This window comes from Odocoileus virginianus, chromosome 16, assembly GCF_023699985.2.
Source record: "Odocoileus virginianus isolate 20LAN1187 ecotype Illinois chromosome 16, Ovbor_1.2, whole genome shotgun sequence".
Classification (NCBI taxonomy): domain Eukaryota; kingdom Metazoa; phylum Chordata; class Mammalia; order Artiodactyla; family Cervidae; genus Odocoileus; species Odocoileus virginianus.
This window is the reverse complement of record NC_069689.1, coordinates 44,956,957-44,972,681: the sequence shown is the minus strand read 5'-3', so window position 1 is coordinate 44,972,681 and position 15,725 is coordinate 44,956,957.

The following is a 15,725-nucleotide window of genomic DNA, read 5'->3' as shown; positions in this document are numbered from 1 at the left end:
TGTGCACAGTCGTTGCCTGGACAAGCACGTTTTCGTAAGCCCTTGTAGGCAGGATCTGGTTACCTTACCTCTCTATCCCCCCAACTCGCCCAGTGCTCAGGGCTTTACAAGTCCTTCTTTGATTGATCTGTAGATGACAACTCATTTTAGGCAGGCTTTTTCTTGAATTAGGAGGAATCTCATCAGTACTTAAGAGAGCCCACGTGGTCTGTTGTTTGCTGACTTAGTTCAGAAACTTCCGATACAGACACGTCCTGAGCCCGCAGCGGTAAATCACCTCATGCCTTGGCATATTCCCCTCCGTCTGTGATGTCACTTCCACCTGACGGCTCTGCTTTCTCCACAGAGATCTTGCCACATCTCTCCTCCTCCCCTTAAATCCTGTTTTCAGAATCGTCTGATGCTTAAGTCCTTCCTGGGAGCAATCAGCTCAGAGACCTTGGGCTGTCTGCCAAAGCCTGCCCCCCTTGGCGGGATAGGGGTGCGAGGCCCAAAGAACATGGGACAGGTGTCTGCCTCCCACCCCTGGAGACCGACTGGTTTATTTCAGTGAACACATTGTAACCACTTGCAATTTTAGTTTTCTGAAGTTCACATTGCTTCACAGTTCTGCCAGCCTGATGTTTGCAGGTAGCTCTTCCCGTCTGGGAAATGGGGGCATAAATGGGCTAAGCAGGGCAATCACAACGACTCTCTTCTGCCTTTTGCAGCCGAGAGGATGAAACAGCTGACATCTGTTTAGGGCGTGGGAATCCCACGATACTGGAAGCCTTCGATAAAGTAAACCAAAACATTTCATTAAAATTCATTTCCTTTTCTCACATCTTGCTGAAAACAGAAAAATATTTCAACCTTGGCATAGCCACTGAATTATTCATCTGAAAATTAAAAACAAAAAACAAAACCCAAACTTTGATCCAACTCAGACTGGATGCCCCTGCCCCGCCTCTTGTTCCTGGTCACCCTTCCTCTGAAAGGAGGCAGGAGCCCTTGTTCTTCCCCGGGGTCAGGGCCGAGGGGGTATCTATCCTCTCTTGTCCTTCTGTGGGGGCAGTGCCCGAGGGCCAGGCGTGACCACATCCTGCCCTGAACCCTGGACCCGTGAAGCTTAGGGCCTGGGGTCATGGAGCGCACAGGCTGGGGCCTGCCAGGGAGAGACGGGCATCAGTCAGAGGAGAAAGCCGCTGACGGCTCCCCAGAGTAGGAGCTGGGCCAGAAGGAAGACACGGGGCCAGTGGGGCTCTGTTGCCAGCTCTCAGCCCCTGGGCCAGCCCCCCACACGGCCTGTACCCCCCACTCTCCCTGGAGCTGGATGCTGACATGCCAGAGACCTGGGATGCTATTTCCAGAGCTGATGCTTGACCGTGTAGGGAGCAGGCAGCTAGGACAGACAGCTGACCTCTGGATGACCTCTCAGGGTATCTGTTAGGACTTCTCTTCCACTTCAAGGCTCACTCTGACCGTAAGGCACTTGCCTGGCAGTGCGGAGGAGGAGACTCTGGCTTTTGCTCAGGGGGCCTTTGGGATGGCTGCCCGCCCCAGGCCTGGCTTTCCCCCTGGTTGTGAGCCTTCCTCAGATCTTTGGGAGCAGCTGTCGTACTCCACCCCACACTGTGCCCTCCGGGAAGCTCCCCCCCAAACTCCTCCTTGAGTCTTGCTTCTATGGCAGCCATATTTTCTGAACCCCAAATCAAAACATGAGGTATGAGCCTTCCTAGGTTATTCAGGGAGGTGGACCCTCAAAGTCAAGGCTGCCCTGGGGAGCTGGGACCTGGTGGCTGCCTCTCTGCGTGGAAGGCCTGGGAGCTTCCCAGTAATGGGGACTCCTTTTTGGAGATGGTCTGCATTTTCATTTCACTTGTTTCTTAAGTGTCTCCCTCAGGAAATTCAATGATTTCTGTTCTCAGAAATGACTTTGTAAGAAGCAACTGAAGCTTCATGCATGGATGGCCCAGATGCCTTGGAAGTTCTGGCTTACCTGGGTCACACACACAGCCACATCCACATGTCCTCAAGATGAGGACCGACAAACCACCCCTCATTCTGTCTCCAGCAAACACTCCGCCCCCAAAGAGAAAACGGCTGCCTAATTATTCAATGTGACTGTCAGCGTTAATCAGATTATCTGGAAGATACTCGACTGTTTCATTTTGTTGCACAAATAAAGCCTAAGGGGAGGAGAGTTCTCTCTCCGGCTGTCCCTTCTGTGAGAGGAGTCTTAAAGTGCACGTGGGGGTCCTTGAATCTTGAGATCAACAGCAGCTGGATTGGCAGCGGCGCCTGAGGACTTTCAGGGGCAGAGACCTGGGCAGTGGGGGACACGCAGATGGCGAGTTGGGGGATACAGCTGGATGGGGAAAACAAGGCTGGGACCAGCAGAAAGGGCCTGGCCCCGGATGCTTGGAGCAAGGCTTGGCTCAAGCCCTGACGGTGAGCTGGGGTGAGAGCAGGTGTATTTGTTTGCTCAGAGCAAGTACCCAGGCTGGTAGGTTTAAGCAACAGGCAGTTATCATCTCATGTTTCTGGAAGCTACAAGAGTAAGACCAAGATGCCGGCAGGGTCAGCTCCTTCTGAGGGCTAAGAGGGAGAATCTGTCCAGGCCTCTCCCCCAGCTTCTGAGAGTTTGCTGGCAGTCTTTGGCATCCCTTGGCTTGGAGACACATCCGGCCATTTCTGCCTTTATGTTCACACGACGTTTTTTCCTGTGTGTGTGTGTGTCCATTTCCAGATTTCCCCCTTCTATAAGGACACCAGTTTTTAGGAGTCCATCCAGCTCAATCTTACCTCCTCTTAACTAATTACATCTGCAATGACCTGAATTCAAAAAAAAAAAAAAAAAGCCATCTTCCCAGGCACTGGGGTTAGGACCTCAGCATTCAGATTTGGAGAGAATGCAGTTCAACCTATGACACCAGGTGCAGGGGTGAGGGGAGCCTGGATGCAGTCTGGACAGTCAGGCACTAATGGGACCTCGGGTGGGGCTCCCAGCAGCAGTCAGGAACCCGGGGTTCTCAGGGGCTGAAGGGTCGAGGAGACAGGAGGGAGTGTTCAGACGGGTCCCTGTACAGTGTAGGGCATTCCCAGCTGAGTTAGCCTCAGTCCTGGAGGAGGTAGGGTTCCCACATACCCCCGATAGCGGGGACCCAGTTCCTCTGACGATGAACTCATGGGGACAGTGATGAAGCCAGTGTGCCTGTAAGTAAGGCTGAGACCTCAAACTGATGCTCACTCCACCGTCCCAGCTGGGGACTGTGTCTCTGATTGCTCTTGTGTCTTTCAAACCAGGGGGTTCTGCCCCACTACCTGGGAGCTTAATTCATGAAAAATGAATTTTGTCCAGACTGTTAGTGAGTGTGGCAGAAACTATTAGTTATCCCCCAGTATCTATTCTCCTTTTCTTCCATAGTAATAAACCCCTGGTTTTTAGCCAGTCATACAAGTCTCTGGAATAAAAAAATACATTTCCTAGCTTCCCTTGCAGCTTTGTGACCATGTGACTAAGTTTTGACCAGTAGGAAGTAAGCAGAAGTTTCTGGGAATTTTATGCTTTGGAGAACCTTCTGCTTCAAGGAACTTTTTTTTTTCCCTCCTGACTCCTCTTCCTCCAGCTCACTCATTTAGTTTGACCCAGGCACTCTTCTAAGCATTTTACATACATCGACTCCTTTGTTTCTTACAACCCTATCACAGGACCTCTTTCTCCATCCTCTGGCCACATGTGGAGGATTCTGAGGCTTTAGGAAAGGGCAGGACTGCAGGACGGAAGCCACCTGTGTGCCTGACTTCTTGGATACATTTCTTAAATAGGTTTATTTAACAAATACTAGAGCCTACAATGGGGCTTCCCAGGTGGTGCTAGTGGTGAAGAACCTGCCTGCCAATGCAGGAGATGAGAGAGATGCAGGTTCGATCCCTGGGTCGGGAAGATCCCCTGGAGGAGGGCATGGTACCAGGAAGCTGTGGGCTACGGTCCATGGGGTTGCACAGTCAGACATGACTGAAGTGACTTAGCACACACAGAGCCTGCAATACACTGGACCCACTTGGAGGAAGGATGCCTGTAGATCAGAACACTCAGACTGGACTGTCAATGACCAGGGGAAACAGCCTTTATTGTGTTAAGATGTTAACACCGGGGGGCTTGCCTGTCACTGCAGCTAGACCTGACCCTAACTAAGTTAGTCCTCAAGACCAGGATGGACCAGCTTGGCCGTACTAACAAACCCCACTTTGTGCTCTTTCTCTGATTTCTGTAACTCCCATAACTCCTATTGTTAATCGGGATTTTCTGCTAAACACTTGGAGTCTAATCTTATCAGAGAACATGACGATTGCCTAGTCCTCTAGATGGCCTCCTATCTTTTTGCCCTTGTTCAGTTTCAGTGTGTATCTGACTTTAACCTTTGGGGTTTCTGACCATTTTAGTTTTGCCAGTTTTGACCCTCAGTGCTTCCAAAGTGCCACTCACTCCACGATTGTACTTTGGTGCCTTCAGCCCAGGTTATTTTGGGTCCTTCTGCCTCGAAGAGCTGGGCACCTTGACTTGCAAAAATCCATACTAACCTGACAGATGACTCAGTTAGCAAGAGGGTGATGACTTATATTCAGCATCTATCATAGCATACTGTCCTCTTGTGATCTTTCAGTAGACAATTTAAAACCTGATCTCTGCAAATTCCTAGGACTCCACCTGGCCCATTTGGACTAAAAAACAAACAAACAAACAAACAAATGAACTAATCTCAGAATGACTCTCATGGAGTCCTCAACATTCCATATGGTTGAAAGGTGGTCTTGCTAGTGGTACTGTGGCTGGAACAATTGGTATGAAGCAGGTTAGGTCTCACATCCAGGCCTTAAAAACCTCACCATTTCTTTATCTTCTGGGGATCACAGAAAGGAACCAGGAGCTGGCAGCTTGGACTGGGCTCTTCAGTGGTCTTATGACCCCCACTTAGCACTAACACCGCAGAAACAGCTGTTAACCATCTACCAGCTTCTGGAGGGTTATGACGATTAGACCTCAACTCTTAAGAAATCTTACCTGGCCCATTTGTGGGAATAAATGCTCAGAACTCTAGAAATCTCCCAGGAATAAGACATCAAGGAACCCCAGCAGGGTTAAGAGTGTTCCTTCATTCTCTAATAGTTGGAGAGGTGGGAAAAAAAAGAAAAAAAAAGACTGCAAATCAGACAGATCTGAGTTCAAACAGTGACTTCGCCAGCTGCTAGATATGTGAGTGTTTCCAAGGTGTATTATTCCCCAACACTCAGTTTTCTCATTTGCAAAATGGGACACATTCTTATCTTTTCAGAACCAGAAGTATTGACTGTAAAGCCTCTCTCAGTGTAATTATTTTGGGAGCAATAGAAACGCTCTTGCCTTGCAGAGCTCTGTCTGTCCTGATGCTGGGGGAATCTTCATTCTCCTTCATTCTCATTCCCTCTCTGACATCATCAGTCTCGGAATCCCAGCCCTGTCTTTTGACAAAGTATGTAGCTTGTCCACATGACTTAACCTCTTCATATGATTCCCTCATCTTTAACATGGGGGTAGTGACAGTCCCACAGCACTGTTGTGAGTATTGAATGAGTGAAAGCGTGTGAAGCACATTAAAAGATCAGTTAAATTATCATTCTTATAGGAAGGGATTCCTTGCCAGCTCATCGTGTCTCCCCTTCTGGACAGAAAGCTCCTTGTGGCTTGAAACCTCGTCTCTTCACCTGCCACAAACACCCGTTTGCTGTTAAACCTCGTCTTCAGGATGCTCAGCCGCCTCTCAAGGACTCACTGGCTGGGAAAGGACAGGATGTGACCAGTCCCTGGGCTGGTGAACTTTTGGGCACAGACTTCGCCCCGAGCCTCAGATCCCATCTCTAGTGTGGATGGAGCCCTGTAGCACTGGTTCGTTATCAGAAAGAAATCTTGCTGCCAGAGTCTTTTTAGAGGGGGTGCAGGGTCTATTTGTAAATGTTTCTTATTGAGTTGGTGTTAGTCCAGGGTTTGCCTCACACGTGCATCCAGGGATATCCCTCTCATTTTCCTTCTCCATGTCCTCTCCCTGGTCCCTCCCTGTTAACCCAGCACCATACCATCCCTCTCCCACAAAAAATTCCCAGTCTGAGGGCAGTTGCAGTCAGTAGGTTTTCCTCTTCCAGAAATAAGAGGGAGATGGTTTCAGATGCCTGAGAATGGAACCCGACCCAGACACAAAACTCTCTTCTCATAGCTTTGGTGTGAGTACGTCACATGGGTCTTTAGCGCATCTTCTATCCGAAGCCGACCTCCCAGGAAAAGGATGCTGGGAGGAAAGCATCCTCCCTGGGGTGCGAGTAGAGCTGCTGTCAGAGTCTCATGACACGCGTGACACAAGGCGCTCGCTGCCACGCCCAGAGCAGGGTTGGTGCTCTGTGGATGTTAGGTCTCCTCCTCGCCCCAGACCCCTACCCAGCTGACTCTGATGTCCAGACCACAGACAGGTGCTTCTTTGCCTCCTGTAGAGGGGTAGGAAAGATGCTCACCACGGGCTGCCCCAAGGAACGTGTGGGCAGTACTAGGCGTGGCTGTCAGAGGTCCGCAGGAGGCGCCCAGCATTGAACCATGAAGCTGGAGGGGGTGACGAGTTCCTCGTGCCTGCTCAGGCTTTTCCCTCTACGCAGGCAGGGCCATCCCGGGGGTCTGCAGCCACCGCCGCCTGCTCTCCCAGAGCTCACAGCATCAGGAGCTGGAATCTCACCCCTCCTTCCCCAGTGTGAGGACCACCAGCCAATGCTGCGTCAGGGGCCTGGACATCCAGAGGGGTTTTCCCACTATGTGCATTCTGCTTTCAAAGAAGGAAACGCGGGCAGATCCACACAGTGTTTTTTCAACCTGACGGTTAAACGTGTTTTTTCTCACAACCTCAGATAAGCACCTGGAGCTGCATCGTCTGAGGCTGTCACTTAGAGAACTACTTGCTAGCTAATTATAAGTCAATACCCCAACGTCACCAACTGCTAACCAGCCATCAGATGTCAGCGAGGAGACCTGATTTAGCCTTTTCATATTCCCCGGGAGAGCAAAGGAACAAGGAGTTAGGGGAAAACGCTAGAAACAGGAACGACATATCATTAAATAAAGCTGTGACCAGCCTTCAGCGCTGCCAGCTTCTCTGAACGGGCCACACCCACGCTCTCATTAACCTCGGGAAGCTGAAAGCAGCTTGTCCAGAGAGGTGCTGGGCATGTAGTTGGAACCGCTGCCATAATGAACAAGGCAGCACCACCTAGCCCAAATCTTTCTCTCTGACTTCACTCTTCAGCCGTGCTCGAGTGTAAATAAACTTGTTTACCAAGTCCAGAATGCGGATGGCAATGAAGTCTTATTTGCGACACTGCAGTGACAAGGCTTTGTGCACAGTGGCACTCGGGAGAGTGGAAAAAATAACCAGAGACTCTGTATTTCTGGTCAATGGTGGCCATGCAGATGTCTTGGGCCAAAGCTACTAGTCAGTATTCTCTTTTTCTTCTGATTATGTGTCTGTAATAAAGGAAAACCTTGTTACTGTGCCTGATGTGGTAAACAAGATTATACCGTGTGCAACGAGAAGAAAAGTGAAACAAGAAGCATTGATGAATGTTCCAACGGGTGTAATCTTAGTGGCCAGTATGTGGTTTCTTATGAAACGAAGGCATGAATACGAGGACCCTAATTATTGCTTTCAGTTGACAAAGTGTGGTGAATTGGAGAATGTGGCAGGACAGCTCTGGCTGGGTCTCAAGGCAGCTTTAGAAATAAATATAGAAATTCTTGTGTACACGGCATTACATAAAAAAGTCGCCTTAAAAAGCAAGGTCAGTTTTTCATACCTTACTGAGTAGTTCTGGCAGACGACTAATTTTCTTTGCTTTTGTTGTTCTGTAGCAGGGACCCACAAACTCCAGCCAACGGGCCAAGTCTGGCCCACGGCCTGTTTTTATAAATAAAGTTTTATTGGGAAAAACTACATTCATTGGTTTATGTGTTGTCTGTGGCTGCTTTCATGATCCAACAGCAGAGTTGAGTAGTACGACAGAGGCCCTACAGCCACAAAACCTAAAATATTTGTAATTTGGCCTTTTATAGAAAAAGATCACTGACTCCTGCTCTTTTGGAAACTGTTATTTCAGAGAAGGTCCACAGTCTGTTGGTGAGGTGGTGGCCAGAAGGAGGGGGAATGAAAAAGTCACACGGGAAGAAAGAAGCAGAAAGAGTATATGTAGGGGAAACTGGGGCCTTCAACTAGGATCTGGGTTCCCACATTAACAGGGAGAGGAATGGATTCTGTGTGTTTTGATTCCATTTTTAAAATAAGCAGTCTATGCAGAGCATAAATCTAAATGGAACAGCTTGGGTACAAAGAGAAATTACCACATAGGTTTTTATAGAGGTATTAAACATCTTATCAAGTTATGGGATCTCTGGCTCACAAATAAATTATGTAAATATGAGAACTACGGTAAAGCCAAACATTTCTTTGGACGCTCACAGATGGAAGGAAGGATCCTAACTTCCTCTTGCCCACTGCCTGGGGAACCTAAAGCGGCTGAGTTCTCTCATTGTTAGGACTTTGTATGAAGGTCATCACCTACATTTGTCGCTGCACATTGAGAGAAAATAAACATGCAACATTTTTCTCATGCCGGAGGGACCTCTTGCCCAATAGGGCTCATTACACTAGGCCAGTGCCTACCTGTTTAATAATTCTGTCTGGGCTCAGAAGCCAAGCAGGTCCTAAGGCAGGTGCCGGCTGTGGCTTTTACTGGAGGTGCAGATCTTTGAACCCCAGAGCTGGGGGTGTGGGCTCGCTCTGGGTCGACACTAAGTGACGTGACTGTTAATAGACTAAGAGCATGTTAGTCCAGACGGCCCAATGTCTGGGCTTCTTAGACAAAAGACGACTTCTAGTTCCAAAAGTCCTAGTAAAACTTTTACTGCTGATTCTCTTTCCTGTTCTCTCTGTGAGAAAGACAAAGCTTGTGTACACAGTCTGGCAGTAGCCACATTCTCAGCAGGAACAACAGACAACAGAGGCAGTGGGTAACCCTCGCGGCACAGAGGGGATAAGTAACTAGCCGAGGGTCACATAGAAAGTGCAGGAGCCCAGCAGTCTGACTCCAAAGTCAAAAAGTTTCAAAGGACTTCAGGCACATAGAGTTGGCTTGATTCTAATCTTTGTATGATACATGCTCTCATGCACAGACTCTGGTCTACTTATTTAATTAATGAAGTTACAAATCACAAAAGACACAGAGACATAAGGTCTTAGTCTGGGCTCCCACAGGAGCAGACCCTGAAGGCAGTTGGGGGCAGGTGGCTTATCTGGAAGGTACAGGGGAGTCAGCAGGAGAAAGAAGGAGTGAGGCAGGAAAAGAGGCAGCGTATAAAGGGCATGTCCTTACGCAGCAGCCCAAAAGGAAGTGGATCTTACCCTGTGGGCACAGAGCTCGGAATAGCCCCTGCACCCGAGGGGCGCGAGCCTGGGGCCGTTTACACCACTCAGTTAGTGGTTTACAGATGCTGAAGAATGGGTGGCGGGGCTGGGGGGTGGGGGAGGAGGCTTCAAGGACAGAAGCGCACACCTTCGTAGTTGGTAGGTATCTGGAGCATGTGAAAAAAGCAGAATCCAATGCAGTGTTTCTCAATTGAAAAAAAAAAATTACTTCCACTCTAAGGAGACTTTTAAAGCAATTTTTCCTAATTGCCCCTGCCCCATCAAATTTTACTACTGCAAATATATTATTGTTATGTACTATTGCCCTTTGTGTGTGTGTGTTGGGGGGGCAAATTGCAAACCAATAAAATACACAAGACTTTTTTTTTGTCCCTGGTATTAATCAAGGTTCTCCGGAGGAACAGAACCAACAGGGTGTGTGTGTGTGTGACTTCATCGAAAAGTATGTGTGAAAGTTGCTCAGTCGTGTTCAACTCTTCGCTATCCCATGGAATATGCAGTCTATGGAATTCTCCAAGCCAGAATACTGGAGTGGGTTGCCTTTCCCTTCTCCAGGGGATCTTCCCAACCCAGGCATTGAACCCACGTCTCCTACATTGAGGGCAGATTCTTTACCAGCTGAGCCACCAGGGAACCCCAAGAATACTGGAGTATCCCTTCTCCAGCAGATCTTCCTGACCCAGGAGTCAAACTGGGGTTTCCTGCCTTGGAGGTGGATTCTTTACCAACTAAACTATTAGGAATTGGCTCCTATGATAATAGAGGATGATGAGTCCCAAGATCTGCTGTCTATAAGACCCAGGATGGTATAGTTCCAGTCCTAAGGCTTGAGACACAAAGAAAGCTGATAATTCAGTTCAAATCCTGAGGAAGGAAAGAACTTCCCAACTCAGGGTAGCCTGGCAGAAGGGAAAGTCAGGCTTTCTGTTCTATTTAGGCCTTCAACTGATGGAGGGTTCCCCCACATTAGGGAGGACAATCTGCTTTACCAAGTCTACCAATTCAAGCGTTACTCTCACCCAGAAACACTCTCAACAGACACATTCAGAGTGACAGCTCATCAGAACACTGGACCAAGCAGACAGTGGCCCAATCAAGATGAAACGAAATTAACCATCACTTGCCACCACCCCTCGTCCTGTATCAGATTTCTCCCATTTGGGGGCGCTGCTGCCCATGTTGAAGACCCAAGGTCCAAGAGACCGGAACAAACCACACAGCACCTGTTCCCGCCTGCTCTTTTGGTGACCGGGCGGCGCTGGAGTGGTGGGGGGTCCACAGGAGCCCAGAGAGGAGCGTAACACATCAGCTCATCCTTCTAGGCTAAGGGGTCCCCAGAAAGGAGAGAGAGAGACGGGAGAGGGTAGGACAGATTGGAAGCAAATGATGGACTTTGATAACCCATCCCAGAAGAAGTGAATCTCTGGTTTTCATTATTTTCCGGGATTCTTCAGAACTTTTGATTTTCCCCGAAAGAGCTCCCGTACAAACCAATTAGGCCCTACCTTGGTATTTCGGCGCTGTTGAAATCAGAGAGGATGCGAACATCCTTCTCAGAGCCCGAGTCCCACCACGATCTCGCACCAGTGTCAAGCTAGCTCTCATGTTCCCGACTTGAAAAGCAGTTGAACAGATGGTGGCTGACACCTTTCTCAGGAATCCTGGAAACCCACCAGTCTACCCACTGAGGTATGAAAAAAAAAGGGGGGGGGGGATGGAGGGGAATCCAAAAATGTGGTGAAGAGAGAAAAAGACTGGAGTGGAGTGAGCCCAGGAGAAGACCCCGCAGCATGGGGCGATGCAGGCGGAGTGCCCTCCGCCAGCGGAGAGCTGGCGAGCAGGGTGGGCGCTAGCCCCTTCCAAGCGCGGAAGCGAGGCACCAGGGAAGCTGAGAGCAACCAGCCTCCTGACCAAGACTGTCCACTGGCGACGCTCCTTCCCCCGAAGATTCCGAAGACCGGTTAGAGTTAAAGCATTCCAAATTTTTATGATTGCCTTAAAATAACAGAATTTCTTCCAGATTCTAAATGGAAGCTCAAGTTGTGAAAGCTCGATCATAGGAAATGTGAAGGGAAGGAAAAGCAGTGCAGTGTGGCACCTACTTTTTTCTTGAGCGAGCACAGCACACTGCAAACTTGTGTCTAGACCTCATCCCTGAAGGGCAAGCAAGGAAAATGTTCTGCTATTTCATTGATAGGATAAGAAAAAGAAATTTAAGCAAAGATAGTCTTTTGAGGGGAAAGGAAAAGAGCAGCTTTAAGTAATACTTTGATAAGCCTCCCTGGTTGCTCAGTGGTAAAGAATTCCCTTGCCAATGCAGGAGATGCTGGTTTGATCCCTGGGTCAGGAAGGTCTCCTGGAGAAGGAAACGGCAACCCGCTCCAGGATTCTTGCTTGGAAAGAGAGGCCTGGATGGCTACAGTCCATGGGGTTGCAGAAGAGTCAGACACGACTCAGTGATCAAACAACAGCAACAACACCTTGATAGAGTGTATACACCTGTTATTTTTGACAAATGATTTCAGATTTTTTAAAATAGAGGGAACAGTGAGTTTTGGACATAACCCAAGACATGATGCCAAATTCTTTCCCCTTTTATTAAAACTAAGATGTGATAGCTGTGTGACGTTTGTCCTGGTAGCACACTCATCTCACAGCCTCAGTGACAACTTTGTGGCTGGCCACATAAAACTTACTAGAAATTAATCTAGCAGAGTTGCCCTGATTTTTCAGTTCCTACACAATTAAGATATTTTTTTTCCATTTATTTTTATTAGTTGGAGGCTAATTACTTTACATCATTGCAGTGGTTTTTGTCATACATTGAAATGAATTAGCCATGGATTTACATGTATTCCCCATCCCGGTCCCCCCTCCCACCTCCCTCTCCACCCAATCCCTCTGGGTCTTCCCAGTGCACCAGGCCCGAGCACTTGTCTCATGCACCCAACCTGGGCTGGTGATCTGTTTCACCCTAGATAATATACATGTTTCGATGCTGTTCTCTTGAAACATCCCACCCTCGCCTTCTCCCAGAGTCCACAAGCCTGTTCTATACATCTGAGTCTCTTTTTCTGTTTTGCATATAGGGTTATCGTTACCATCTTTCTAAATTCCATATATATGTGTTAGTATACTAAGGTATTATAGAAACCTTCTCAGGAATGGGGGAGAATCCTAGAACATGGGACGTATCACTGTTTGAAGACTAGAGTCTTAAAGAACATCACCCCCTTCACTTTACAGAGGTGGGAGCCGCATCCGAACAGCTTGAATAATTTACTGAAGGTTACCAGCAGATCCACAACAGAGGGTGGGGAGAACCCAGATTTCCTGCCTCAGAGCTAGCCTGCTTACTCCTCTTGACACAGAAGGAGGGAACTACACTCAGGTTCAGTGGGAAGCCCACTAAATGGAAACCTAGGACCGCTGCTTGACATCTGAGAAAGTTTAACATGGGACACTTACTTGGCACCACAAGGAAGGTAAGCAGTTTGATGGTGGCAGCACGGAGATTAACTTTCCATCTGCCTTGGAAAGAACTGTCCTGTGGAGTCGTCATAAGGTTATTGGGAAATCCCTATGCTAAAACCTTCAAAAAAAAAAAAAAACCAGAAAACAAAAAAACAACCACTCAAATCCCACATACCTGTTTTCAGATTCCTGAAGACCAGGAATAAGCATTTTCTTTCATTTCACAACTAAAAAGGAGCTTTCTACACCCATGAAAGTGACACATTCATCCTCAATCAAGTCAAATTGTAAACACACTAGAAGCAAGGTTAAATGTGCTGGCCAAGACTCCTGTAGCAAAAGAAAGAGCTAGAAGGACGACCGAACATGACTGACAACAGGTCAGTTCCTGGAGCAGGTTTTGACAGAGCCAGAGGATTCCCAGGTTGGCAGAAGCCAAATTCGAAGAGGGATATACAAGATGATCTTTTGGGCCCATAGAAAGGAAATATTAGACTTTTTGCATTTTATTTGTTATGTGAAAATAAAAGAAGAGATTAACTTTAATGAGCATCTAATATGTGGATATTGGAGAAGGCAATGGCAACCCACTCCAGTGTTCTTGCCTGGAGAATCCCAGGGACGGGGGAGCCTGGTGGGCTGCCGTCTATGGGGTTGCACAGAGTTGGACACGACTGAAGCGACTCAGCAGCAGCAGCAGCTGTGTGGATGACACAACTGCTCTCTTTTGGTCAAACATCCCCAGTGAGTTAGGTACTAGGAATCCTGAGGGTTAAGACAAAGTCTTCTCATTCTAACACACTGCAGTCTAAGTACCAGGTTAAGTGGCTTCTTATATTATAGTATCTAGTTTACATCAACTAGCTCTAATGAAAGGGACAAGTGGAATCTTTGGATGTGTTAGTGATGAGCTATTTGGACTAACGCTCCTACTTTCATAGCTGAAAATGCTAGATAGAGTGGATTTTAAAACATCTTCTTAAAATATTGAGGAAATGGCAACATAGTTAGGAATTACAACGTAATTGAAAATTGATGGAGACATGAAACCCTGAAAACCCGTGTTCTTAAGGTGCTCACTGATCTAGGCATATACAAGCATTAGATTTTACAACCTCTTGGGCAAAGAAGTAAAAAAAAAAAAAATCGAACCATAATAAACCCTCCCCCAAATAAACTGGGACTCCAAAGGATAATCTCTCTCTGGGTCGCCTGGAAATGAACCAACCCTTGCATGGATTTGCGGTGCAAAGTAACATCGTTTGGGAGGATCAAAACACTGATTTGAATTTCATCTGAAAGAAATTCAGACTGCGGGGCTATAAGGTATACGCAGCGAAAACAAATGAAATGCTCTTGTAAAAGAATGCTTCTTCCTTCTAGATTTCAAACTATTCATTCAAATAATTCTTAATGCCAGAAAGCAGTAGATAATGAAGAATAATCAAGTACATAAGAAAATAAGCACTGTGAATGAGAACAATCAAAAACAATATAAAATAGAAAGATTTGAAGGTTTTACATATTGAAACTATCAAACAGATTATAAATCAAGTATGCTTACTTATACTCACTGTCAAAGACAGTCAAAAATATATACACAAAGAATGAGAAACTGTAAAAGTGACATAGATGATCCAGGGAAAAAAATAAGATTTCTACAAGTGAAAATTTGAAGAATTGAAGAACTCAGTAGATGTACACAAAAACAGACTAGATAAGGCCAAGGAAAGAATTTAAGAAAATGGAAGATATGTCACAGGACATTTTCCAGGATGCAGTACAAAGAAGCAAAAAAATGGAAAATACATAATAGCAGTTACAAGATATGGATAATGAACTAGGAAGGTCGCACATCCATTTTAGCAGAGTCCTTGAAGGAGAAAACAGAGAGATGATCCGAGGAAGTATTTGAAGAGATAATAGATTGAGAATTCAACATTGAATCACTCCATAATTAATTCAGTAATGAATTTTAAGTGGTATAAATAAAAAGAGATGCAAATGTAGATATATCAGAGTGAAGATGCAACACATGAAAGATAAGTAGTAAAATTATAAAAGAAGCCAGAGTAAAAAGATATACTGCCTTCAAAAGAGTAACAGACTTACAGCTAACTTATCAATTCTAACAAAGGAAGTCATGAGGTGGTTGAATATCTTCAACGGGATGAATGAAAATCCTAGCCAGCCTAGGAGTCCATACTCAGAAATGCTCTTTCAAGGGCAAAATATGCATACTTTCAGAAACAAGTAAACAAACACAGTGACTTCCACTGGTAGACTCTCAAAAGAAACTCTAAAGGCAGAAAGACACTGGTCCCAGAATGAAGAGAAAGAAGGAATGAAGAGCCAAGAAAGTTAGAAAATATGTGGCTAATTCTAAGCAAACATTGACTGTATAAGAGAGTCTTGTGAAGTTTAAGAAAGAGACAGAGATTAAGGGGAAATTGTAGTGGCGGCCCCTCTTTACTTGATCTGAATCTCTATGTAACAACAGACCATGTTTATAGCAAAACTGGTGACATGACATCCCCTCAAACCCTGAAACAGAAGTGGGTGGGGGAAAACCACAAATAATTCCAACATCTTTATGATTTTGGAGTCTGCGTGAAAAGGAAAAAGGAAGCAACAGAAGAGCATTTGAAATACCTGAGAACAGCAGACCCCAACTGGAAGCTACAGAAAAGCTTGGAAAACCAGCTGAGAACAGCATCTGAAACTGAGAAGGGCCATCCTGGGCGAGTATAACACTCGTGAACTCTGAAAGCGGACTTT